We start from the raw sequence: 25,291 nt of genomic DNA, 5'->3' as shown, positions 1-25,291 counted from the left end.
ATTTTGCTATGAAAAGGCTGAAACACTGTTAGCAAAATCCTAAGTGGTTCCCTCATTGTTAGGGTGCCTCTGTTTCTCCTTATGGGTTTTAGGACTAGGAAGCCATAGGTGATGCTTTGGCAGTTTGCTCATCTGTCGCAGCAGCTAGTAGTTCTTTATTTTATCTGCCCGTTTTTAATGACTGCCACTGTTGCTGCCTGCCAGGGGACAGCCTGCTCGTGAACATGGTGATGGGGGAGGGTTTGTCCTCAGCAAATTTGCAGCCTGAGGGCTCTGTGGCCAGCTTGTAAAAGAAGAGACAAGCCCTTGGGAAAGCCACAGAGAAGCTAAAACATGAGGCTAATACAGCATTTGAGGGGGCAAGCTAGGGTGTGCAGGAGTGGGACAGAGGGCTGGAGCCGCTGCAGGAGTTGCAGCCTGGTACCAGCACCTCTCTTCTAGATGTCTGTTCCAGTTCTGAAGTGTGCATCTCAACAGGCCTGAATTTTGCAAATGACAAGCATTAGCTGCAATGTTGTTGCAACAGTGGTGACCTAGGGACACAAGTAAGGTGTGATTTGTAGGAAAGGTCTGTATTTTTTGATAGTCCATTTTCAGTAGTAACATTGCTGCAACTGGGAGTGAATACAGATCTGCTTTTGAGCGTGTGATCCAGTTCTTACTTCTTGGGGGAAAGGCATACAGAATATGAAATTCCTCAAGCAACAGATAGACTTAAGCCCTTAATCCTCCCCTCTCCTCCTCCCCTTCCACTCCCCACAGCAGGGCTGGAAGAGGCACCATAATTTACTGCTTGGCTAGTAAGGTGTCCCCAGACATGGAAGATTGTAGTTCATATCTTTCCTCTCTCTGAATTTGTTTTAACCTAATTCTCTATGTTAAAACATGTTCTAGAGTTTGATGTTCCCCTAAACACAAACATTATTTCATGGTTTTTTATGCATAAGAAAAGCAAATGTTCTTTGGGCCATTGAGTGCATGTAAATTATTATGTCTTCATAATGTAGACGTGACAGTATGTACCTCATTTTAGTCCTCCCTGAAGATGAACAGAAGGATGTGTGGCCAGCAGGACTAGGGCAGTGACTGTCCCCCGGTACTCAGCACTGGTGAGGCTGCATCTCAAACCCTGCGTTCAGTTTTGGGCCCCTCACTGCAAGAGGGACACTGAGGTGCTGGAGCGTGTCCAGAGACGGGGAACGAAGCTGGTGAAGAGTCTGGAGCACAAGTCTTATGAGGAGCGGCTGAAGGAACTGGGGTTGTTTAGCCTGGAGATAAGGAAGATGAGGGGGAACTTGAAAGGAGGTTGTAATCAGGTGGGGGGTAAGTCTGTTCTCCCAAGTAACTAGTGTCAGGACAAGAGGAAATGGCCTCAGGTTGCACCAGGGAGGTTTAGATTGGATATTAGAAAAAATGTGTTCACCAAAATGGTTGTCAACATTGGAACAGGCTGCCCAGAGAACTGGTTGAGTCACCATCCCTGGAGGTGACTTGTAGATGTGGCACTTAGGGACATGGTTTAGTGGTGGACTTGGCAGTGCTGGGTTAATGGTTGGACTCAATGATCTTAAAGGTCTTTTCCAACCTAAATGATTCTATGATTCTATGAAAAAGGTTCTCAAATTTATAAGTACATATATTTCATTCTTTGGGGCAGCAGCTCAGAAGGCAATCTGACCAACCTTTGATATCTGGCTGGATGTCTGGGTTCAAAGAAATTAGGAGACCTAGGTCCCACCGGCTTCCATCTTTAATGAGGAAACTGTGGCAGTGCCCTGGGAACTGAGAACAAGTGATGCTGGCAAAAAAGGAAAGTGGTTTATGCCTTGCTGACACTTTCTCATCTCATTCCCATTCACATCCTGAAGAACGTGGTGCTGTAATGCAGCAAGCAGATTGCATGTGAAGCTGATAAACATGAGAGAAAGCTACATGTTCCTGAGCATCCCAAAAGCTGCACGGTCTCCATTTCCCTAGAAACAAATTTTCATCTGTGTAGAGATGTGCCTTCAGGATTGTTTAGCAGATTTTCATACCCAAGGACAATGCATACATTAAATTGGTTTATTATCTGATTCTGGGGCTTTTTCACTCTTTTCAGTATGTAAATTGCTCCATCCTTTCAAAGGCTGCCTGTGGTCTGAGCAGCTCCGCATGTGTCTTGGAAAGCCCCATGAAATGAATAAAAAGGCTGGCCCCCTTTTCCTTTAACATCACTGCCTTTGATAAGGTCTACAATAGTCATCACCTAATTCCTCCTATAGGAGTGTCAACATAATGAAAACCCAAAGGAAGTGCTTACGAGACTCAAAAGGAGTGCACTCCATGCTCTGCTTTTGCCACACTGGGATTTCCAGCAATGAGCCTTGGACTGGCACAGGATGCTGAAGCCCAGCAGCTGGGGACCAGCGCTAAGCAGCTGCTAGCACAGGTGATGCTTTGCTGTGGGCAGCAGGACCTTCTCGCCTTCTCCAATCTAGCACGCGTGAACATGAGCTGCTGCACCAAGACTCAGCTACTGCCTTTCTGACACCAGCCTGACACCTCAACAAAATAAATACAGCAAATGGGAGCAGAAGCGTCAAGAGAACCTAAAATCTGTGACTGCTTTTAAAAAAAATCTCCACAGACATTTTGATCTTAAAGGAATTACCATGTGGCTTTTGTATCTCAAGGAATTATTTGGCATCGCCTGTACATCATATAGGAGGGATTGGCATTGAATTGAAGTATTTGGTAGTGAATTTAAGAACAAAAAGACAGATTTGTATCTCTGTTCCCAGGTTTTCCCCAGCGTTGACATATTTCTCTTTCTGGGGGAAAGCCAGAGTCCAGCCTCCATCCACCACATGGACAGACACAATACCTGTGTGATTTGTAGTGTTATGCAAATAAAACGGCAAGACTTGCTGGGTATTACTATTGCTCATTTGCTCTTATAGCCAACTTCAATTTTCCCATAGAAAGAGCTAATGGTAGAGAATTTAATAGGTTTCCAAATGCTTCCTTGCCCTTCAGGATAAAACTGCTGGGTTTAGAGGCTAGATTAAAAGAGTCAGGAAATTGCTTCAATAAGCTCAAATTTTTGTTGATATTGAAACCTTTCAGAAATCTTTGCTGCATTCTGCCAGTTTTGTCCCTAATCTGTGTAACTCCTCTACCACCAGGGTTTAAAAGAAAAAGGTCAGGTTGAGATGAACACAGTCTTTCCTGAAGCTAACAAAACCCTCAGCCTCACAGCTGGCCTGGGACCACGCTCCGAGCTGGAGCTGGGGAGCACTGAACAGCCAGGGTGCATCAGCACATGCCTGGGATAGCAAATGCCACTGCTGCAGCACACTGGGGACCATGACACTGGGTGTCCCAGCAGAGGTGCTGGCACTGAGGGTGACACCTCCTTATCACAGGCTGCGGTGGGGGAGCCAATGCAGACAAACTTTCTCCTTCAACATCTCTCCTGTGGCTGCTGCTTCCTGACCCATGTTCCCATCGCTCCAGTGGGGTGGGTGCAGTTTTCTGCAGAGCTGTGCTCCAGGCCAGCCCTGTCCTTGGAGGTGATTTACATCTGCTCCATATCCTTCTATCCAGCACAAATTGCTTCTTCCTTCTCCCATTCTTCACCAGCCTCTGCTCACCACTGGTACGTAACCATCTTTTGGTAAAGGCAGACCCCTGCCCATACAGAAAACATTTTTTTTTTGGTCTGTTAGTACACCAAAATGATGAAGACATCATTGTTTCAACACACAAGTATGGGGCTGAGTTTTTATTGGAATGGCCCAGGAGTTTGTGCTGGCCTGGAGTTGCAGGTGACCAGCCAGGACAGCCCCATCTGCCTCCCCCATCCCCGCAGTGTGGGAGCAGGGACACCCTCACAGCCCAGCTTCAGAGCATAGGTCTGGACTGCTTGCAGGTGGCACTGGTACATGGGAAGAGGTTGCACTTCAGTTTTCTTATGAAACTATGGGCTATTACCAGCATCTAAAACAAAGTACCTTTGCCCCCATGTTGTCTTTTGTTCCTCCCAGATCCAGGAGGATGCCTGGAGTTGTGATACCCTTTGGTAATGGTGAAGAGCTCCTTCCCCATAGCCCCAGGAAGTCTCATCCTTCAGGAAATGCCCTTCCCAGGCCTGATCCTTGGATTTAGTTGTATATAACATCAACAAACACTGAGAGTAGAGCAGCACAACTGCAAAAAAACAGGGGATGCCACTGACTTTGCTGTGTGAAAAGGCCTCTCTGCGCAGCAGCATCACCCTCGCAGTGACACTGTGTCCTCACCTGAGCTGAGCCAGACTTTTAATTTATTACAGGCTAATCAAGCTGGGAGACATCCAGAGCTTTTTCAGCCATTTTGATGAATCCCCTGCAGGGCAGGGTGGCTTCTGAGGCACTGTGGGTTTGGTCTAGCCATCTTGAATGGCTGTGGATCCAGACGCTGGAGTTCTGGTATGGGGTCCTTGGTGGCAGATCTTAGGTCTGTGCGGCCATGCTGAGCTCTGTACCAGCCACCAATGCAGAGGTGGGACTAAGGGTCGTGCTGCTGGTTTTGGGTTGGAAACCCAACTTGTCTGGCCATAAGCTGGCTTTGCAAAGGGTTGGGCATATCTCTTGCTGTTAGGCACTTTGCACTTGTGCAGCATGGAATGGTGATGGTGTCAGGCCTCTCTTTTCCCTTTAGAAATGCTGCATGGAAGAGTGCCTCTAGAGAAGACAGGCAGTTAAAAATAACCCTGCAGGCAGCCGTGACTAATGTGCTCATACACACAGAGCTGCCTCCCCCTCCCTCTTTTGCCAGTGGTCACGTATGTCTCCTGTGCATGTCTGTGGTCTGCAGCCTTGGTGGGGCTGCAGAGTGATGGATTTACATTCACTGGGAGAACATCCATTATCAGCAATGCTCTGGGGTTTAAGGTCTTCAAGTCACTACCTTAATAACTGCTATAATCTGGAGGGAAAATTGCCTAGTTTCAGCAGACACCCTGCTCAACATTATCTTGCGATGCCGCCTGGTCCTGAGTTCAGCCCCACAAAGGAGAGAGCCATTGGCTGAAGAGTGATTTGTACGTGCAACAAGAAATAAAGCTCTGTGTCCTTTTTCAGACACACTTTTTCATGGCCATGTGCTTGAGCCAGTCTGGTTGCCCTCTCCTGGGGAACATTGTTTCAACAACACATCCTCCAGCATGCCTGCCTGGGATGGCAAAATGTCAGCCTCTATTGTGCAAAGCTTCACACAACGTCGTAAGACTCAGACCTGGTGTGAGAAGGTACCTCCTTACCTCCTGCCATGAGAGTGATGCTCCCTCTTGCCTGCCCCACCCCCCCCCTCCCCCCCAGCGTTGCCTAACCTCTTCTCACTGCAGGCTGTGCTACTCCCATCCTTTCTCTGCTGGCCCAGGGCTGGCCCAGATGGTGAGCTGGGCTCAGGCACAGGTCTCAGCATGCAAAACTAGCCCTGCCTGATGAGGTGTGTGCATCCTGAGGTGCTTACTCCAAGAACATACAGCTGTGGCTGCCCTTTCCAAAACCATGGATCAGTTTATGCTAGAAGTGCAAATGCTTTAGCTCTGGGGTGCCTCGTCCTGCCCTGGCGTGCCCCCGCCGTGTGATATGGAGCAGTTTCATGTGCAGCTGGCGCAGGGCTCACGCAGCAAAGATGGTCCTGTGCTCTTCTGACCAGCATCTGGTCAGGCATGGCACAAAGCAGAGCTGCTGCTAGTCCTCCCTGCACAGCTCAAGTGTTTAAAGAAACCATCCAGGACTATTCATGCTTAAGAATAAGATGTGGCATTTGAGAAATTTCAGTTGGCCTGCATCTGCCGTACAAAGCAGGCTGTGCTCTGCTTTTGAGGACTGACCTTGTTTAGGCCAAGCCTTTCAAGGACAGACTGCACCACTGCTGCTGAGGAAGTGTTTGGCTGGGAGACAACGGCTTTCGCTTTGCACCGTGGCAGGCATGTCCACTGTGCTGAGGCCTGTCTCTCCTGTGCCTCCACCTGGGCACTGAAACACCTGGGTTTTAGTAAGAAAACCTCCAGCACCGAAACACAGGACATGAAGAAGATCAGTTTTCAGGACTGGGAAGTTCTTGGGGAGGAAAGGAAACGAGGAGATGGGTTGGCAAATGACCTGATCATAGTCTATTAATATTTACAGGAGGAGCCTGTACCTGCTAATGAGCAGCTGGTGAGTCTACCTCTTCGGGGAGCAGATAACATTACAGACCAAGAGGCAGACACAAGAATATTCAGGCGTTTATTAAAAAGCACCTTACAGCTCTATTGGTAGATGCAGGACCACCAGCCCCGAGACCAATTGGCACAGGGGACTATGGTATTGTAGGAGTGCTCCATGGTATGAGCTGGCTTCTAGACCTGGGGAGACCATCAGGGCCAGATGTGTGCCAGGGACCACCAACGACCTCAGCATCATAGGCAAAGTCCTTCTGCTGCCTGACCCCCAGGACTGGTGCAGATTGCCTTTCCCCAAGGGTTTGACCCAAGCACTGGGACAGCAGCTTTGCTGGGGTATTTGTTGGAAGTCACCACATGAAGCAATGGCACAGTAGTTCTCATAAATGTCTTATTTCTTGCTGTGTTACACAAGGTTTTTACATTGACTCAGTCCCAAGGACAATGTTTTCTAAATAAAAAAACTTCCCATGCTAACCATGACTTCCCAAAGGATGTTAATGGAGGAAAAAAATGCACTCACCATGGCGAAAGATGACTGGCAAGGACACGTGGAAGACAGCAAAACTATTTAGTGTCACGTGAGCTCAGAAGGAAAGATGTTTCCCATTACACAGCCCATTTCCTGTAAATCTTAGCTTGAAGCAGTTACTTCAATGAGTGCCAGCCAGGCTTTTTTTTTTTTTTTTTTTTTTCTGTACATTTTTGAGTAATGCATGACTAACAGGCCTAGCCTTGCTGATAAATGCACAGAAGGCTCATTGCTGATGCTTTGCAGCAGTGTAATTGACTTTTATGGAGTTGCTCCTGATTTGCACTTGTTAAAAGGCTCGGAAACATGACTGCAGAATGGCAAGTTACCACACAGCACCCCAGCAGCAGCAAGTGCCCAAGTGTGATCTGAGCCTCTGGCAGCAGAGATTAGGTTTGACATCATTTAGCTTGCAGTGAGAGAGGATGCAGCTATACCAAATTACCTCATATCTCCTGAAGGCTGAAATGTCAGTCCAGACGGCCATCACAACTCCCACTCCGCATGGGAGCAAATGTGTCTGACCCTCTTCCAGGCAGAATATGCCTCCCATCCCTCTGGGATGCTCTTTGTGTCCTTGTCATTGCCCCTGGCTATTTTAGGATGTTGCCTCCACTCACATCCAGGAATACTGGCTCCAGCCAAGCTACATGTCCCGCCACAGACACACCACGTCCTGGAGCCTCATACTGGCCAGTGTTCAGCAAGGTCTCATGGCCATTTAGCTCTGTCAGTAAATCTGTGCCTGCTGAGGATGGCTGGTCTCCAACCATTATAGCTAGAAAGAGCTAGCTAGCACGTGGGGTGGCACGTGGGACTGCCGTGCACCTTTTGGAGGTACACCGTTTGGTGGCACTGCCTCCTCAGAGATCTCCACCACCAGAAGCTTCATCCAACTCCAGTTGTGAATAAGGAATGAAATATTCCTGCTGAAACCCGGGGGGGGGGCTGCGGTAGCAAGTGACAATTTTAGAAGGTGAACATGTTTCCCACTAACTGACCCAGCCCCTCACAACCTCCACCCAGTGCCTCACCATGCATGTTGGGGTTGCAGAGCACGAAACTGTGGCCTACCAGGGACCTTCCACATTAGGCAAGCATCCCCGTTTCAACAAACAGCCCTTCTTTGTGAGCTGTAACCAAAAGCAAACGTGTATTTAGTGCTTTTTTTTTCAGCTAGATCAGGCAGTCGGTGCTGCAAGCTTGGATGCAAAGAGGAAACAGGAGAAACAGAAAGGATGGTGTGGAGGGAGTTTGTTAAGCTCCTTGCAAGTAAGGGAATGCTTGGTAGAGAAAGAGAAACATTGAACTTTTGAATCTTACTGGTAATTGATAGTTCAAAGCTTCCAGCAATATAAAACATTTTAAAATATTGTATGTTTCGTGAAGATTTTATACATGGCATTTTTTCCAACAGTCCCAAGTGTTTAATAAATTGTATTTATCTCTCCTTTCATCTGCCCTTTTGCTCATGAACTAGCTAAGTGAGGTCAGACAGAAAGAGTGAAAAAGCATTTTTGGCAAAGGGAAGCTTTCAATATGTCACATTTAATAGAAATAATAAGCACACAAAATCCCAGGATCTATAAAAGGCTTTGTAAAGGGGGGTTAATTTGCATCTCTATTGGATATCTTTCCCTAATTATCTTTTTGTTGTTGTTCTTTCTTCGTTTAGTGTGTGGATGAATATATCAAGGCATTTCCTCTGCCAAGTAGGGAATGGTTGACACAGTTCATCGCAGAACTGGGACCCTTGAGCACAGACCAGCCATCGAGAGTGCTGCAAGCTCCATGTCACACCAGAAGTGAATTGTTAGGAAAAGATGGCAACAGGGACTTCAACTTCTTTTTCCCTGTCTTTGCAGTCACAACATTTTATAGCCCTCAAGACTGCCTGAGCAGAGGCGTGCCAGATGTTATTTCTGAATCTGTGGATGGAGTTGAAACACAGAAGGCTGGAGTCAAAATAATTCTCTTCCTGGTTTCTGAGGCATCCTTTATCTCTGAAATGTTTGCAAATATTGAAGCCTGTTCTGTGCTGGCAAAGCCAGGCCAGAAAAACCCTCTCTTAAATGCAGTCTCTTCAGCAACAATGCTGGTTTACCACATCTTTTAAGGACTGGCATATTTTCCCATAAAATAGGATGAGTAAGTGCCCAAAGCCTGGAGAAAAGCAACTGTCGCTCCTATCTTCAAGAAGGACAAGAAGGAGGACCCAAGGAACTACAGGCTGATCAGCCTCAACTTCATCCCTGGAAACCATTTCCAGGTACGTGAATGACAACAGTAACCAGGAGTAGTCAGCACGGTTTCACAAAAGGGAATTGAACCTTTGACCAACTTGACAAAGTTGTGTGATGAAATGACTGCCCTGGTAGATCAGAGGAGTGGATAGTGTCTACGTGGACTTCTGTGAGGGTTTTGACACTGTCTCACGTTAGATCCTCATAGACAAGCTATTGATGTATGGGTTAGTTGAGCAGACAGTGAGGTGGACTGAAAACTGGCTGAAAAGCCATGCCCAGAGGGTGGTGATCAGTGGCATGGTCTAGTTGGAGGTCAGTGACTAGCAGTGTACTCCAGGGGTCTGTACTGCATCCATTCCTGTTTGACATCTTCATTAATGATCTGGATGAGGGGCAAGAGTGTACCCTCAGCAAGTCTGTAGATGACACAAAACTGTGAGGAGTGGCTGATATGCTAGAGAATCATCTGCCATCCAGAGACCTCAGCAGGCTGGAGAGATGGGCCAACAGGAACTTAATGAAGTTTAACAAGGCAAAGTGCAAAGTTTTGCACCTGGGGAGGAACAACCCCATGCACCAGTATATGCTGGGGGCCACCCCACTGGAAAGCAGCTTGGCAGAAAAGGATTTGGGGGTCCTGGTAGACACCAAGCTGAACACGAGCCTGCAATTTGTCCTGGTGGCAAAGAAGCCAAATGGTATCCTGGGCTGCATGAGACAAAGTATTGCCAGCAGGTCAAGGGAGGAGATCGTTCCCTCTACTCAGTACTTGTGAGGCCACACCTGACTCCTGTGTGCAGTTCTGGGCTCCTCAGACATGGGCATACTGGAAAGAGCCTAACAAAGGGTCATGAAAATGATTAAGGGTCCAAGGCATCTCTACTGTGAGGAAAGGCTGAGAGTTGGGACTTTTCAGTGAGGAGAAGGCTCAGGAGGAATCTTATCAATGTATATGAATACCTGAAGGGAGGGTGCAAAGAAGTCGAAGCCAGGCTTTTTTTTGGTGATGCCCAATGGCAGAACAAGAGGCAATGAGCACAGCACACACTAAAACACAGAAGATTCCCCCTAAATTTTAGAAACTGTGGTAGTGACAGAGCACTGTCACAGGTTGCCCAGGGAGGTGGTGGAGTCTCCATCCTTGGAGGTATTCAAAAGCTGCCTGGACACAGTCCTGGGCAACTGGATCAAGGTGGCTGTGGCTGAACAGGGGTGAACCAGGTGACCTCCAGAGGTTCCTTCCTATGTCAACTGTTCTGTGATTCTGCAACGGCCTACAATATCAGGAAAGTCACATACTGAGGTATTTTGGTGGCCTCTGTTGAAGATGGTTGCTCTGGATGTCAGTAGCTTTTATCAACCCGATTTCAGAGCTGAAAGAAGAGCAGTGAATTGCCACAACACTCAGTGCCTACCAGCCCCCTGGGGATAGCCCTCCCTTGACTTTGCAGCCCAGCTTATTGGCTTCACCCACTGCCATGTGCTGGGGGAGGCCTCCCTTGCCTGCCACCCGCCTTGCAGCAGCTATGACAGCGCTCTGCCAGCTCGCCACAGAACACTTCTGTGGAAGTCAAAGAGGACTGAGGGCAGGATAGGAGCTGTGGTGTACATGTACTTTTGGACATTGTGCCTCCCCACTGTTTGCGTCACCCTTGCCTTCGTTCTAGATGCACACAGGCCTCTTCACTTAAGCTACCATGTTTTGCCTGCCAACTTGCGCTCAAATCCCATGCTGTTTATCAGTGTACTTATTTCCTCTGGAGGAAGGTGAGCAATTTAATTAACACTGAATTTCAGCTTGCAAGAAAGCAGGCTTTCTTACTAGCAGATGAAGATGAATGCAGAACCTTGCCCTTTTTCAAGACTTTATACTTGGCTGGCCTGATTCCTTGCATGGATGCACCCTGCATGTTTGAACAAGGAGCAACTGTTTTTCAGGCATCTTTGGCTCCTGCTGCGCTGAGATCTTTGTTTTCTGCAGCACAGTGGTGATTGATAGATCTTGCACCCTTGCCAGTGCCTGAAGCTCAAAAGCTGAGGATGCTGGGCAAGCTGGAGCTGGTGAGCTGTAGGGGCACCAATAAGCTGGTTTTTAGCACCCTCCAGCCATCTAAATTAGGAAAAGGAAGAAGCACAAAAATGGACTTTCTCTGAAATACTGAGACAAACAGTTTAAATGCTAGATGTTTCTCAATAGCAGAGTCCATGCTGTAGCTTGAACAAATTCACAACCCCCCCTCTGGTTCCTAATATTGTGTTCACTTTACATGGAGACCAGCCCATACTCAGCTGTGAGCCAGAGGTGACATTTGGTGCTTCAGATGTAGATGTATAGTCAAGAAGAGGAAAAGAAGGATCATATGGACCCCCAAGGGACACCAATCATTACTGATCTGGACACCGAGCCATTGACCGCTACTCTCTGAATCTGACCATCCAGCCAATTCCTTATCCACCGCACAGTCCGTCCCTCAAATCCATATCTCTCCAATTTAAAGAGATGGATGTTGTGGGGGACCATGTCAAAGGCCTTACAGAATTCCAGATAGATGTCATCAGTAGCTCTTCCCTGATCCAATGTTGTAGTGACTCCATCATAGAAGGCGAGTAGCAGCAAGACTTGCCTTTGGTGAAGCCATACTGGCTGTCTCAGATCACCTCCCTGTCCTTCATGTGCCTAGCATAGCTTCTAGGAGGATCTGTTCCATGATCTTCCCAGGAACAGAGGTGAGGCTAACAGATCAGTAGTTCCCAGGTTCCTCCTTTCTACCCTTTTCAAAAACAGGTGTAACTTTTCCTTTTTTCCAGTCACCACGGACTTCGCCTGACTGCCATGACTTTTCAAATATCATGGAGAGTGTCTTGGCAGCTACATCAGCCACTTCCCTTAGAACTCTGGGATACACCTTGTTAGGTCCCATAGACTTACGTATGTTCAGGTTCCTCAGGTGGTCACCACATAGAGGAAGAGCTGTGATCAGTGTGAACACTGTGTCTCTTGAATTTAGAGGTGTCCACCACTCCTCCCAAGGATGCTTTCCTCTGCCTGTGTTTGCTGCCTCTCCCTGCATACCTTTTGAGAAGAAGCTCTGGTGCAGGCATGTGTTGTTCTGCAGGGACAGGAGCAGGTGTGATCCTCCTGCAGACACCAATGGAGTCAAATTGGAATGGCAATACAGGTTGCACCCTTCCCTTTGAGCCATCTGTGCCCCTGAGGAGACCCCAAACTTATCCAAGCTAGTTGTTGAGTGGCATGGTGCAAAGGCATCCCTCTCTCATTGCAACTGTACGTCCTTCAGACCATGATACCCCCTTATGGGAAAGATCAAACCCCGATCATCAGAAGGGCCACAGAGAGAAGGAAACTCTTGTAGTTCTCATGTATGCTCTTTGAAAAGAAGACAGCCCTTGTTCCATCCACTTGCTTTGGCAATGAAGAATTAAAGATGGGTTGGGGAAAGATGCAGAAACTGGGAGTAAGAGGAAGCTTATGGAAACACACCGAGTCTTCTGTCACTCAAAGCATCAGCAAGGACCTCTGTTGACCATCAGGCCAGAGGAACAGCTGTGAGGACATAGCCCCTGCAAGACACCTGGCATTATTGCTGCTGCTGGCCCTTTGCCTGTTGTTTTCCTCCCCTGTCCCTGGAGGGAGGAGGCCAGTGGAAAGATATTTGCAACTTATTTAGCACCTATCCGTGCAAAATGTGTGCGTCCGGACAGTTTTCTGGCTCTGCAGGGTCCCAGAGTGGTACCAGCAGCTGTTTGTTGCAGCTTTTGCTGCTGCATTTTTCTTTCTGTTTCCCTCCACATGTTTTTGCTTTGGCTCCTCCCTCCCTTTCAGCTTTTCACTTGATCTTGAAGCCAGCAACTCAGCAGTGAAGGGGAAAAGTTTGATTCAGCTGGCTGCTGGAGAGATCCCAGACCACAAAAATGAGCCACAGCAATGAGGTCTGATACTGACTCTGATGATACTGAACCCCCCAACTCATTTCCCTCCTCCCCACAAAAAGGAAAATAGGTGGATAGGTAGGTACATAATATGGATCCACCAAGTACTGCTGTGTACTGCGGCTGGATTGACCAGAAAAAAAAAACTCCAGGGTTTGGAGGGATGTCAAAGATGTCTCAGTGACCTCCCCATCGTTACCACCATGATAGCCAGTCTGACAGGGGCATCACTCCTGGTAGAGACTGAAGAGGAGGAGGGTGCTGGAGCCTTCCTCTCCCTCTGCAGCATCATCGCACCCCTCTTGGGGAATTGTTGAGGCTGGGAAGGGAGCTGGGCTTCCCCAGCATTTGTGGAGCTGTGCAGAGCCAAGCCCAGGAGCTGAAGGAGCTGTTTGATCTCCCAGCACCTTTAGTAGCTCTTCACACTGTGTTGTAGACGTGTGGAAACACAACACTACTGTGACCCTGGGGTATCACCCATCTGAAAATAACGTGCAGCAGACCTATAGCAGGTGTGCATCCACAGTTGCCCTGGTGCCTTGTGGCCTGAGAGGTTCAGCAAAGCTGCGGTCCCCTCTTTCCTTTGCTCCACAGGAGTAGAGCCAAGTCCCATTCCTACCTGAAAGCAAGTAAGAGCTTACTTTGCAACCAACTCGAAATGCAGTGACAGAAATAACCCTTCTCTAATCCTTCTTCTCTAAGAGGGACTGAGTCTCCTCTTTCCAGCAGGGACGCCACAGTGCGACTGCCTCTGCCTTGCCTAACCCTCCACTTCAACATGCTGTATGCTCTGGTTTGATTCCTTTTCCTCTTCACCTCCTAGAAGTTTCTGCTGTTGTCATGACTTTTCAGATATGCCTGCTGGCCTTCAAATGGGCCTCATTTCCACTTCTTGAACTGTTTCAAGTAGTGAAACTTGTAGTGACCTGTTAAGCCAAGCCTTTATTAACATCACAGTGACAGAACTGCCTTGCACTCAGCACATCACCATCGGGCTCTCCGGGTTCAAGAGGGTGACAAGCAATTGACACTCATGCTCAGAGTGACGCAGTCCTGACACACTGGGTGTTAAAAGTAAGTATGCAGTTGTAGCCAGTTACCTGAGCACTGTCAGGCTATCTATATGATCCACAGGGAGAGATAAGAACCTCTGGAGGATAATTCAACCTCCTTAAGATATATATTATTTTCTGTTTGTTTCCATTTTCTCAATCTCATCTTATCTACCTTCCCAAACATTTCTGCAGAACTTAAATTTTGTTCAAGGTGGCATTTAAGGTAAAATATCCATGCAAATTAGATTAGTTCTGGATTGTTAGATCCCTTCCCAATTTCTGAGCAAACACTGCCAACCATTTTCAGAAGTGCCAACACCCGATGAACAAACCACCATTATCCTTGCTGTTGCAGACTTATGTCTCCCAAGATGTAAGCAAGCAGCCAGCGTTATTCTACACTAGTTAAATAACATCATTTCACAGGTAATTTACACTAAGGGAAAGCATAGCAACAGGTGTTTTAATACCTGGGAATATAATTTCCAATTTGAGAAAGTGAGAACTCTGGGAAGTGGCATAAGCAAAACACCATTACTGCAGATAAAGTGCAGTTTACACGGAGTTTAGGGCTTAAACTCATAGAATGAATGAATTTGGGCACCAGACTACTTTTCCAGGTACCACATTATACCCAGGCTGCTGTTGCTACTCCGTGTCCTCTTGCATCAAAGCCTCAGCAGCTACTACCTGGGCATGCCTGGCACAAACCAAGTGTGTAGCTGTCAGCAGTGTTTTAACACAGTGCAGTGTCTGTGTTCAGGAACATACTAGCAAAGCTGCTATTCATCTTCTGCGTGACAGTGGTCAGCTTTCACCTGGGGGCATATCCTATTTTTGTGACTCCCTTTGCCTCCTCCTCCCCAAAATCTGACACACAGCTCCTGCATGCAGAACTCTTTAACCCACTACAGTATGAAACTATTTCAGGTGAAAAAGCTCTCCGTGATTCCCATGGAGGCTATAAGTTTGGGAGACAAGGCTCAAGGCTTGGGTTTGTAAGTAATGAAGGGCTTCAATCCCCTGAGTTTGGAGAGAGAAGGATGAGAAAACGCCCGCTTTGGCAGAGCTGTGGGGGTAAGAGCCTTTTCCTGTCACCTTAGTGTGTTGTGCTGTCCCTCTGCGGTCCATGGGGATAAGGATGGGGTGGCCAACAGCAGGGAAGTGTCACCTGGCAAGGCAATTTGCAGTACGTCCTCAGTTATCTCGGGTCAAAATGAAACATGTCTCAAGAGGGCACAGCCTTGCCTAGCTAATTAATTACTGCATGGGGATGTGCTTCAGGCAGCTTCATGTAACATACAGCAGGCAATTTCATGTAGCATCGAAGCTAAATTGGTGACCAAAATCCCGCAGTTAAGAGTCCACAAAGAGCCAGCTTCCACATCCATATGCACAGAGTCATTGCAGTATTGCTTTTTAATATCTCAGGGGACACACAAACGTTGGCCGTGGATAGAAGATCTCAGGACACAAGGTCACATAAATCTGAGCAGCACAAAGAAAGCCCGTCAGCTGAGCCAGACTGCTGCAACAAACCTACAGTTCCTGACATTTGCTATTCTGGGACAAAGGAACCCTAAATGATCCATTTAAGCTCTGGCTTTGAAAGGCTCCTATTTAAATCCAGAAGGACGCTGCCAAAGCCAAAGCAAGTGACACAAAGGCACATGGGTGTCTGGCATTTTCCCATGTAGCGCTCCAGTTATCCCCTCAGAATATGTGAAAGCCAGTATCCCGTTTACCAGAAATTATGTGGAAGGGCTGAATTGCCTGTGACTATTTGTGGAAAAGGCTTCTCAACTCAAAACATCCTTCCAAAACTCAGCACACAGAAATCCACTCGTCCCTCAAACAGGGTGCGCCAGCCACAGTGCTAATGAATGAACGCAGCTGGCAGAGTTGCCTCTCACCCTGCTAAATTGCCAGTGGACATGGACAGTCTGCTTTCTGGACTCAGGCAGAGACAGGAGGAAGGTGTGACACGTCTCACGCCAAGAAGGACCCCCGTGTCCCCCCTTGCATGGAGAACGCGTGCAGGGAGCGGAGCTTGCAGTGCTGGGAAGCTGTTGCATTAGCCCTTGTCATGGACTGGACTGGATCCCACAACAGCAACACAGTTCCTGCCTTGAGGTTTGCAGAACAATAGTCCTTTCAATTAGCGATTAAACTGGTATCTTTGCAAACTCCAGTTATTTCTGGTTTGCAATTGGCACAGATAACCGGTTGTTGTCCTTTTTCTTATAAACCAGTTTCAGAGTAAGTGTTTGCATCTTACTGAGCTCTTTTTAATGAAATACTTTGTTCTCATTGAACTGATGCCCCAGCTTGTCTGCAAGCGGTTTGATTTCTATTCTGTTATTAATGTGCCTAACTAAGTATTGCAAACAAAAGGAAGATGGGTTAAGGCACTTCCAAATCAGTGAATTGATTGCAGTCTCCTTCCACTTTCAATCTTCAGCTGTTGCAGCACAAAAACTAATCTTCCCTGTGAAATTGAAACACAAGAATCTAATGTTGTTTGTGAGATTGTTATCCTCAAAAACAAGGAGGTGATGACCGAAGTCAAAGGAAGCACAGTCTCTCCCTCTTATCCCAGCAGGACAAAACTCAGACATGAGGAGGAGGAAAGGATCACTGCTGAACTTTAAAGCCTAAAATAACTAAGAGAAAGGCCCGGAAACTTTTTGGCCTTTAAAGACATCCAGCCTATTAGTAAGAGAGAGCAAAACTGAAGGACAGCAGGTACTGGACAAAGCCGGCCGAGCATGGTCGGAGCAGAGAGGCAGGGGTATTCCCGCTGCTGGCACTGGGAGCGGCAGAGGTTTTCAGCCCCCTCAAGGTGGCTGCGCTCACAGCACAGGGATGGCTGCGGCAGGAGAGCACCGGGCTGCCTCCTGCACCGGCCCTGCCTTCTCCCTTTGCACTGCAGCACTGGGCAGGAGCAAGTTCCAGTAAGGTCCTGGAGGCTGATGTTAGGGAGTGCCACATACCCGCATACCCGCAGTGGTAGCTGATGCCTTGGCAGCCAGCTGACTTTTAAAAATAGTGTGGAGGGGGAGGAGAGGCAGGTGCCTCTGGCTTTCATGCCGGTCCTTCAGCTGCAGGCTCAGGAGAAGCTGATTCAGCCTCAACTTGGTCTTCTGAAAGAGGGCAGATTTAGATGAGATATAAGGAAGGAATTCTTTGCTGCTAGGGTGGTGAGGCACTGGCACAGGCTGCCCAGAGAAGCTGTGGGTGCCCCATCCCTGGAATTGTTCAAGGCCAGGCTGGATGGGGCTTTGAGCAACCTGGTCTAGTGGAAGATGTCCCTGCTCATGGCAGGGGGGAGATGGAACTAGATGATCTTTAAGGTCCTTTCTAACCTAAACCCTTCTATGATTCTATGATTAATTCTGTCCAGAGAAAGAAGAGCAGGCTATCAAGACTGGATCCACGGCTTTGTGCTGTAGAAGTAAATCAAATGAAGGTAAAGTAATTGCTGAGATTAAAAAGATGAACCGGGGCTGGAGTAGGTTTTTTTTTATTTAAAGACAATGGGAAGAGAAGGAAGGTGAGCTTTTAAGATCCTTGGTAGCACTGTTTTCCATTCCTGGAATGCTCTTGTCTGTGACAGTGCTGTTTCCCCAGAACAGAGGTGTGCAGAAATGCGCAGAAAGGCTTTCAGTGCTGTTCACTGCAATACCATAGATCTCACAGACCCGAAAGGAAACCTGTGCACAGTAGAGCCCATAGCTATTGACTGCTAAAAGTAAATGCACAGGAGAAAACTACCGAGTAAAGGGTTTTTCATGAGGTGAGCAACCTCAAGAGGTAGGCTGGGGTGGCAAGCGTCCCACCAGTTGGGATGTACCACACTCTGGCACCAAAACTCACCGATGCCTCTGGTCTCTAAGCAATGCCTGAATCCCCCCCACCAAACATCCCAGTGCCTGTGTGTCCTGGCGATACATACCCACTGCTCCCCAGAAGCCCTTTTTTTAAATATTGAACCTCCTTAGCCAAGAAAACTGGGTAAGAAGACATGTTTCTGAGAAGCTCAGCTGGGGCATTGTCCTGTCCCCCACGCTGCTGGCACTGTGGGTTGTCCCTAATGCCTCCATGTGGGAAGGAGCAGCATATATTGACCTAGAGTAGGCAGCAGCCAGGACAGCACTGTTCCTGTAGAAGATTATTTTAGTGTTTTCAAAGCCATTAAGCTTTGGTTGAACCAGCCAGTACCAAACTTTGATGGGACTAGAACTGCATCCTTCTGGCGATGGCAATTAGCTTATAAATGTTTTTTCTGCACCTTGAAAACTGCAGAACAATGTATGAACACAAGGTCTTGTTATTAAAACCAATCTGGTCCACATTTGTCCCACATAGCCAACTTCTTTTCCCAAAAGTATTTAGACCTCAGCTTGCTATTACCACAAAACAGGAAAGCTTAACAATGGTTAGAATAAGTTTCCCTGGTTCACTTGCAATCATCCTGGCTGCAGACAACATGATTTGAATTAGTGAGAAGACACAAACACAAGTTTGATTTTCTTCTGAAAGGTTGTGTGCATTCCAAGCAGCTTTTAAGAGCACTTCCAATGCTAGCTTTTAAGAGAAACTTTATTACACTGAGATTAAAGGATTAGAATTTAAAAAGAGTTCCTAGACAAGCCTGAAAATCTACAAAAAAGGAAGAAACATGTTAGAAGGAGAATAAAAGATCCGTTGTGAACATGGCAATGTCTGCTTCCAAAAATTGTAGAAGAGAGTGATGTTCTCCACAACCTGCTAAGATGCTTCTTCCTTTACCCATTATGATTTGAGAAACGGAAAACCATCTGAAATGAATTTCATCTGGCTGGATTAAATGGGCTCTGCAGGAAGTTCTGTTTTCAGTTGCTTAATGGCAGGGATTACACAGCGTGCGTGTTCCCAGCAGATCCTTTTGCATAAACCTTGATTACCTTACAGTGGGAAAGCCTGCTCACTCCAGCAATCACTCTGCCCGAGGGGCATGGGGCACTTATAAAAATGCATAATAATAAGCAATTACAGCATCATGATACAGAATTCTTGATAGCTGAATCTGTAGTTTATTGATGGATCAGATTACAGGCTTAGAGCCTGCCTAGGTGAAGGAGGTATTTTTGCTAATGAAACTCCAGATAAATCTTGCAAGTACCTCAGGAAGCCTTCAGGCAAATTTGATTCTGCTCCTGGCACTACTCTTCTCCCTCTGGGCCCTGTTCAGCTAAGTATGTAAGTACATAAATATATACCCAAAGCTAAACAAGTAGGTTATAATAGCTCTGAAAATGAACAAGGGCTTTTGTGCTTTTCTGAGATACCAGTCTCACTTGTGCCCAGGATAGATGGTGTCCTGTGAGTGTAGGAGGTGAGCTCTGGAGAGGTCTGAGAGACCCAGATGCTCTTCAACAGTGCAGCCAGGGAGTTTGCATCAAGAGGACTTCACCAGGGCAAGCCTGTGAACCTGGCGGGTCAAAACATGCTCCTGGTACTTCTCCTGCTTCCAGATCTCTTCTGCTGACATCTGAGTGATGGAGAAGAAAGCCTCCATTGAGTACAAAGAAAACATTCAAACAGGAGAGGAGAACATCATCCAGCTGCATCTTTCCACAGTTTACATGTTGGTGACCTTCCATGCATGCATCATCCAGCAGAGGTGACAGCAACAGCACTTACCTCCTCTCAGCCAGCTGCAAGGCAGGAACAAGCATATCTAGACCACCTCTGGTGAAAACTCATCTAACCTGCTCTTTAAGATCTGCAGTGGAAGAGGGCCAGGAACTCCCCAAGATGCTCCTTCCACCGCTTCCCCACTTTACAGTTAGAAATATTTTCCTACTATCTCACCCAAATGTTGCCTGCGGCAGCTTCACTCAAGCATGTTTTGCTTCATACTACCAGACAGAAAAAGCTGGTTGCTGTTCCCCCTACCACGTTCAAAGAGGCTGCTGCCCACTCCTGTCCCCTCAGTCCTCTTTCCCAGAGTAACTTGTCTGCCAGTCTTCCTGACCCAAATTTCTTAAACCTTCTGTCACATCTGCCTGTCCTGGACAGTAGCCAACTTTTCTTAAACTGGATTTAGCACACAAGCCCAAAACTCATCAACGAAGTGCGGAGCAAAATCACAGCCTGTGACATTCTCATTGATACTACGCAGAACACATGTCCCCTTTTATTTAACATTTGATCTTCTATCTAGTAGAAACTCATGGTTGGGGCTATTCAGGTTTCTTTTTGGGGTTGGTGGGGTGGGATACTGTTTTGCTGCTTCCTTTGTATTTGCACATTTGATCCCCCTTCCCAAATTCAACAATTTACTGCTTTTGACTTTGTTGGTTGTGCTTCTCCTCTGACTTAGAGATTGCTCTGAGTCCTGCTGTGTGCCTCAAGTAGGTTTGCAAATTTCCCTCCAGGGGCTTCATCCCACCACAAATGAAAGTGCATCCTCTGCTCCATTATCTGAACTTGAAGTTAAAACCTAATTGAATAAAATCCCTACAAATTTTTGTAAAGAAAAATTTGTTAGTGAGCTACTGACAGCTTGCCTTTGGGTGCCATATGTCAAGCAGTTCAGCGCCTACCTTGTTATGATTTAATCTCTTTCACATTCTGTGAGATTTTATATTAGAACATCATCTGGCCACGACAAAATCATTTCTGAAGCCATGATACAACATATCAGATACTTTTCAACTGGTTCACGTGACCAGTTACCCTGTCAAAGAAAGGAGTCAGACATGACTCATGTTACTTGTGTCTGAAAAATCTGCTTTTCATATATTTGCATTTTATCCTGCTAGTCCTTAAAAAGTTGAGAATAATTCACACAGAATCCTTCCAGGTACCAAAGCGAGCCTGACTGGTCTATCTTCCCTCCATCCACATTCTTCTCCCTTCCCTCCTGTTGTTTGCTCTTCTCCAGCCTGTCGGGATTTCCTCTTCCACCCTCTTTGTGCACTCAGAGATAATTGCCATTGTTTCAAGGAGTGTTTCAGCTGGTCCCTCACTTACCCTAGGGTGACTGTCATCTGTCCCTCCTGGCTTATCTCATTTCTCTAATGTATGCCTTACATTTAAAACATTCAACTGATCTACACAATTCTACACTGAGGAAGGGAAATACCAAATAATGGTTATTATGCATTGACTTATCAGTCTGCTGACTCAGGACAAGTAATGGACCTTTTATGTCCCATTACTTTCAAAGATAATTTCAAATAAAGATAAACATTAGGTTTATTAGGTCTAAGGATAATAGTATGTTTATAACTCTGTTTAGAAAACAACATTTTTGCTACACAAAAATAATGAAAGATGTGTTTGAATTTCCTCTTTATATAGCTGTGACTCCTTCAAAGGCTATTTTTTATCTTCTATAAAGCCAAAACCTGCTGTATTTTTGCTTTAACATCAAACAAGTTTTTTAACCCAATGGCAATGGAAGTTCATAATTTTGTTTCTTTCTCAAATCACTCAAACTGTTGCCATGGAAATAATTCTATATGGAGATGGGTCAAGAGAAAATAATCTCTCAGAGAAGATTGCTACTTGTAAAGTACATAAATTATAATAATTTAATCAAAAGCATAAAGTAGTCAATCTAAAAACCTATGCAAGTATAATAATTCAATTCAACTGCCTGATCTCCTGTGCATATCTTCTGCACTATTGTTAAAAATCCATTACTAATTAATCTCTAATACAGTTTTCCAGGACACAGCCCAGTTGGCCACTGAAAGTATACTGCAAAGGAGATGAGAAAGGATTGCTGTTCCATAAAATAAAGAGCATTGTTCTCACACTTGCTTGGCACTTTGAGATAAATGTGATTTCTCCTGGATATAGAATCCTTTATCTTCCTCTATTTCTGCCCTGCCATATTGCTGTGGGAAGGCTTGCAACACTTAATCCCTGTCTCAGATGTGGCTCCACATACATTGTGAGTATTTTATCTCCAGGAACCTGGTCCCAAGCTCAGTGAAAATAACCAAGAATTTTTGGAAAGAAAACATTGCTTTTTTAAAGTTAGGAGAGGTTGTAGATACTAGCTGAATTGTAAACTATTTTGCTATTGAAAGTGGTTGTTTTTTTTTAAGTAAAGAAATCCCATATTCATATCATCAAGGAAAGACCTGATTATTTTGGGATAAAATTAATGCATCCCATAAGTTCCAATTTACTTTACTTTTGCTCTTCTCATTAATCCTCCCGTGAACACTTGTGATGTATCTGCCACATCTGTTCAAGTAAACTGTAATAACAGATTTTTCCTGAGCCTTCTCCTGAGAGGTCACATTGTCCTCGTCTTTGTCCATCTCACTATCTGTTCTCTGCATGTTTTACCTGGCCCCAGCTACATTTTTATCTGGGAGCTATGCAGAGCCCTTTATCCAAGCCTGCCCAAGAAGTTATGTTTGAAATGAGCTGCAATTAAAGATTGACAAAAATTCATCCCATGTCAAAGACAGCTGAAACAAGATGGATTTGTTGAGTGATTTTTTTCCTGGCTATTGATCCCATTCTGCCAGAAGTGGGCAAAATCCAAAGTGCCCAACTCCAATGTCATCCTCCAATTCAGCTTTTAATGCCATGTCATTTCAGTTTCAAGGGTGACCCATGAATGTATGAGACCTATTTCTGCCTAAAAACTTTGGAGAAAGATGGAAGGACAATAAAACTTGAAAAAAGTTACAAAATATAGAAGAAGAAAAATGCCAAAAATAAGACCAAGTATCTCAGGAGAGCAAAATTAAGCAAAAAGATCTGAAAGCTTATGATTAATGTCACTAACAGAGGAGAAGTATTTTTCCGTGCACAAATGATGTAGAGGTAAGTCTAAACTAAAAAAAAAAAAAAAAAAAAGGAATAGCAGAGTTATTAAGCCATTGTTTATCTAGTTTTAAAGCAGGGAAGGACAAGCTTTTACCTAAACTGGCGATAAGATTTCCAGAGAGAAAGAAGCAGGAAAATAAGGAAGTCTGTAAGATAAATCCTAAAATAGCTTGTGAAGGGTTTGAGCCTCTTGGTATTGACAAGGCATTAAATGCAGACAACATTCGTCCAAGGATGCAAAGGGAAAAAGGGGTGGGATGGGGAGAGGTCCAGCTGAAGTTTTTCCAAGGTCACACATCCCCCAGCACCATGGACAGACCAAGTAAACACGGGTGAGTCAAAGGCGCCGGGAGCTGTTCAAGGCTGTTCAATAGCAGCAATGGAGAAAATCCCAGAGTATGCAGGAGTACATTGGGAAGGGCTGGAGAAGGGAGATTGTTCGGTACCAAAAGGCAGATCTAGGCTTCTGCATCCCTCCTTGAAGCCCCCAGCTTTCCCCATTAAAGGTGCGGGAAACAGCAGGATTTCGCTTCTAGCAGAGGTGCCTAAAATTTGGCAGCGTGAATGTGCTTTTCCTCTTCACTTTGCCTTCCTGCACCTAGCCAAGGGTGGCCACAGTGAATGACAGCTCACAAATACACACTTTAGCTCCGGAAAGTATCCAGATTTAGGACAAACCCTGGGCATTTCTTTCAATGTCACTGAAGTTAAAGGAAGCAGACACGTGGGAAGTTTTTTATATGAGTTCCTAAACTGAGTCAGAATAATTTAGCTGTTGACTTTTTAATCAAACAAAGCATTTCTGAAGTAATGAAAAAAAGAAATTTATTACTAGTAGGAATTTACCAGACAGTTTCACTTTTTTTTTGAGATGATTACTCATTCTGACATGACAAACATGAATATTGATGGTCAGGTTTAATAACAGGTTACCTAAAGGATGCTTTAGTGTTCCTATTCACCAAATGGGTTTGGCTTTTGAGCAGAGTAATAAAAAATGACAGTATAAGAAGTGCTGTAAGAAATGCAGACCAGTAATGCATTTGTGCTAAATTGTGCTAAAATTCTAAAATACTAAACCACCTCTGAACTCTGAATAATTAATTGTTAACAACAACCAATTTAATAACTCTAACGGACAAATATCACAACACAAGTGACGTGGTGGTCATCCTCCAAATCATTCATATGTTCACATATCTTACTGAACTTTGTCACATAGAATTAATTATTTTGGATAAGAAGGTAGCCTTGTCCTTGGAGGCTTTGATTTTTCTTTGTTGACCCACCATTGTAAAGACATACCGTTTTAAAAGAACACTATTGATTTTCAGAAGGTCTTTGGAAAAGCAGTATCTTGGCTTCATTAAAAACTGAACAGCTTAGTATAGCAATACATCGGGAAGAGGGCTGAGGTGGTCTGCATTTAGCCTGAACTGACTAAAGAAATGAGGCAAACCCCCGGTAAAAGGTATAGAAATCCAACTGGGACTTGGGGTTTCAGTCTCGGGCTTAGACCTGCAGGTCTGGAGATATCTCTGCAGCTGCTGCCTCTCTGTGGAGGTACGTGAACTACATGGGCAACCCAGGATTTTACCTCAGACTTTCTGAAGACCCAGAACTTCTTCGTTGTGGGCTAAGTCCACCTTACACCTAAACCTACTCATGATCCAGATAACAGATATGCCCCTGCCCTCCCCAGCTGGCTTGGGGTTGCTGCCATAGCAGATGCTTGCCTCCATGGTCACACTGCTCATCTTTGACATCGAAAATACAGTTCCTGACAATGCCTCATTTCAGTGTCTCTCTGGCATGCAGGCTACTTCAAACCCTATTTAGGACTTGACTGTCCCACATGTGTGTAAGATCCCTAGATCTCTTCCAGAACTCAATGGAACACATGTTGCAGCATGCGGCAGGAGTGATGAGCAGCCCATCATCAAGGACCGTTGTTGGATGCTTGCTCTGGTCATTCCTATTAGTTTTGGCACCTTCAGGAGACAGAGCCTGAGAGATAAGTTCTCCATGGCTTTCCGGAATTCTCTGGTGTTTAAACTGCTCTGGTGCATCATCTGGGACTTATCAGCTGAGCTCTGGGTTGGCAACTTGGTCCCTGTGTGACCTGGAGGTTCTTGATATTTATTGTCCTGTCTGATGGATAAGGCCATACAAATGCTACATAAACCTCAGAGGTAAAGAACAAAGTAAAAGTCTCAGTCAGGATTTCTGAAAGTTATAAAACTTTTTCCATCAGTCCATTCCCAGCAGGCAGAAAAATCCTGGCTGAAGAGTAAAGGTTCCTGAAATGAATAGCATAAAAAGATGTCTTTTATTATCTTGCTTCAAAGTACGGATCATGACCATTAAGTTATTCAGGGCTACAAGTTCCAGACCTCCTTTTCCCACCCCTTTCATCTAACCAGCAGAGGAAAAGGCTGTAACAACTTCAGCATTTAGCACAAGCTAATGT

General features: G+C 45.7%; 1 protein-coding gene across 1 annotated transcript in view; it reads left to right on the top strand.

The window, feature by feature from the left end:
• HS1BP3 (HCLS1 binding protein 3) overlaps positions 1 to 22,855 on the top strand; it is a 107,933-nt gene extending 85,078 nt beyond the window's left edge. The window contains exon 8 of the mRNA XM_080390020.1: positions 8,404 to 22,855. The gene's annotated coding sequence lies outside the window, so the exon portion shown is untranslated. The remainder of the gene's footprint in view (positions 1 to 8,403) is intronic.
• Positions 22,856 to 25,291: the final 2,436 nt, after the last annotated feature.

Source organism: Falco punctatus (assembly GCF_963210335.1).
Source record: "Falco punctatus genome assembly, chromosome: 5".
In the NCBI taxonomy this organism is placed as follows: domain Eukaryota; kingdom Metazoa; phylum Chordata; class Aves; order Falconiformes; family Falconidae; genus Falco; species Falco punctatus.
Note: the sequence above shows the minus strand (reverse complement) of the source record. Positions and strands in the feature narration are given on the sequence as shown.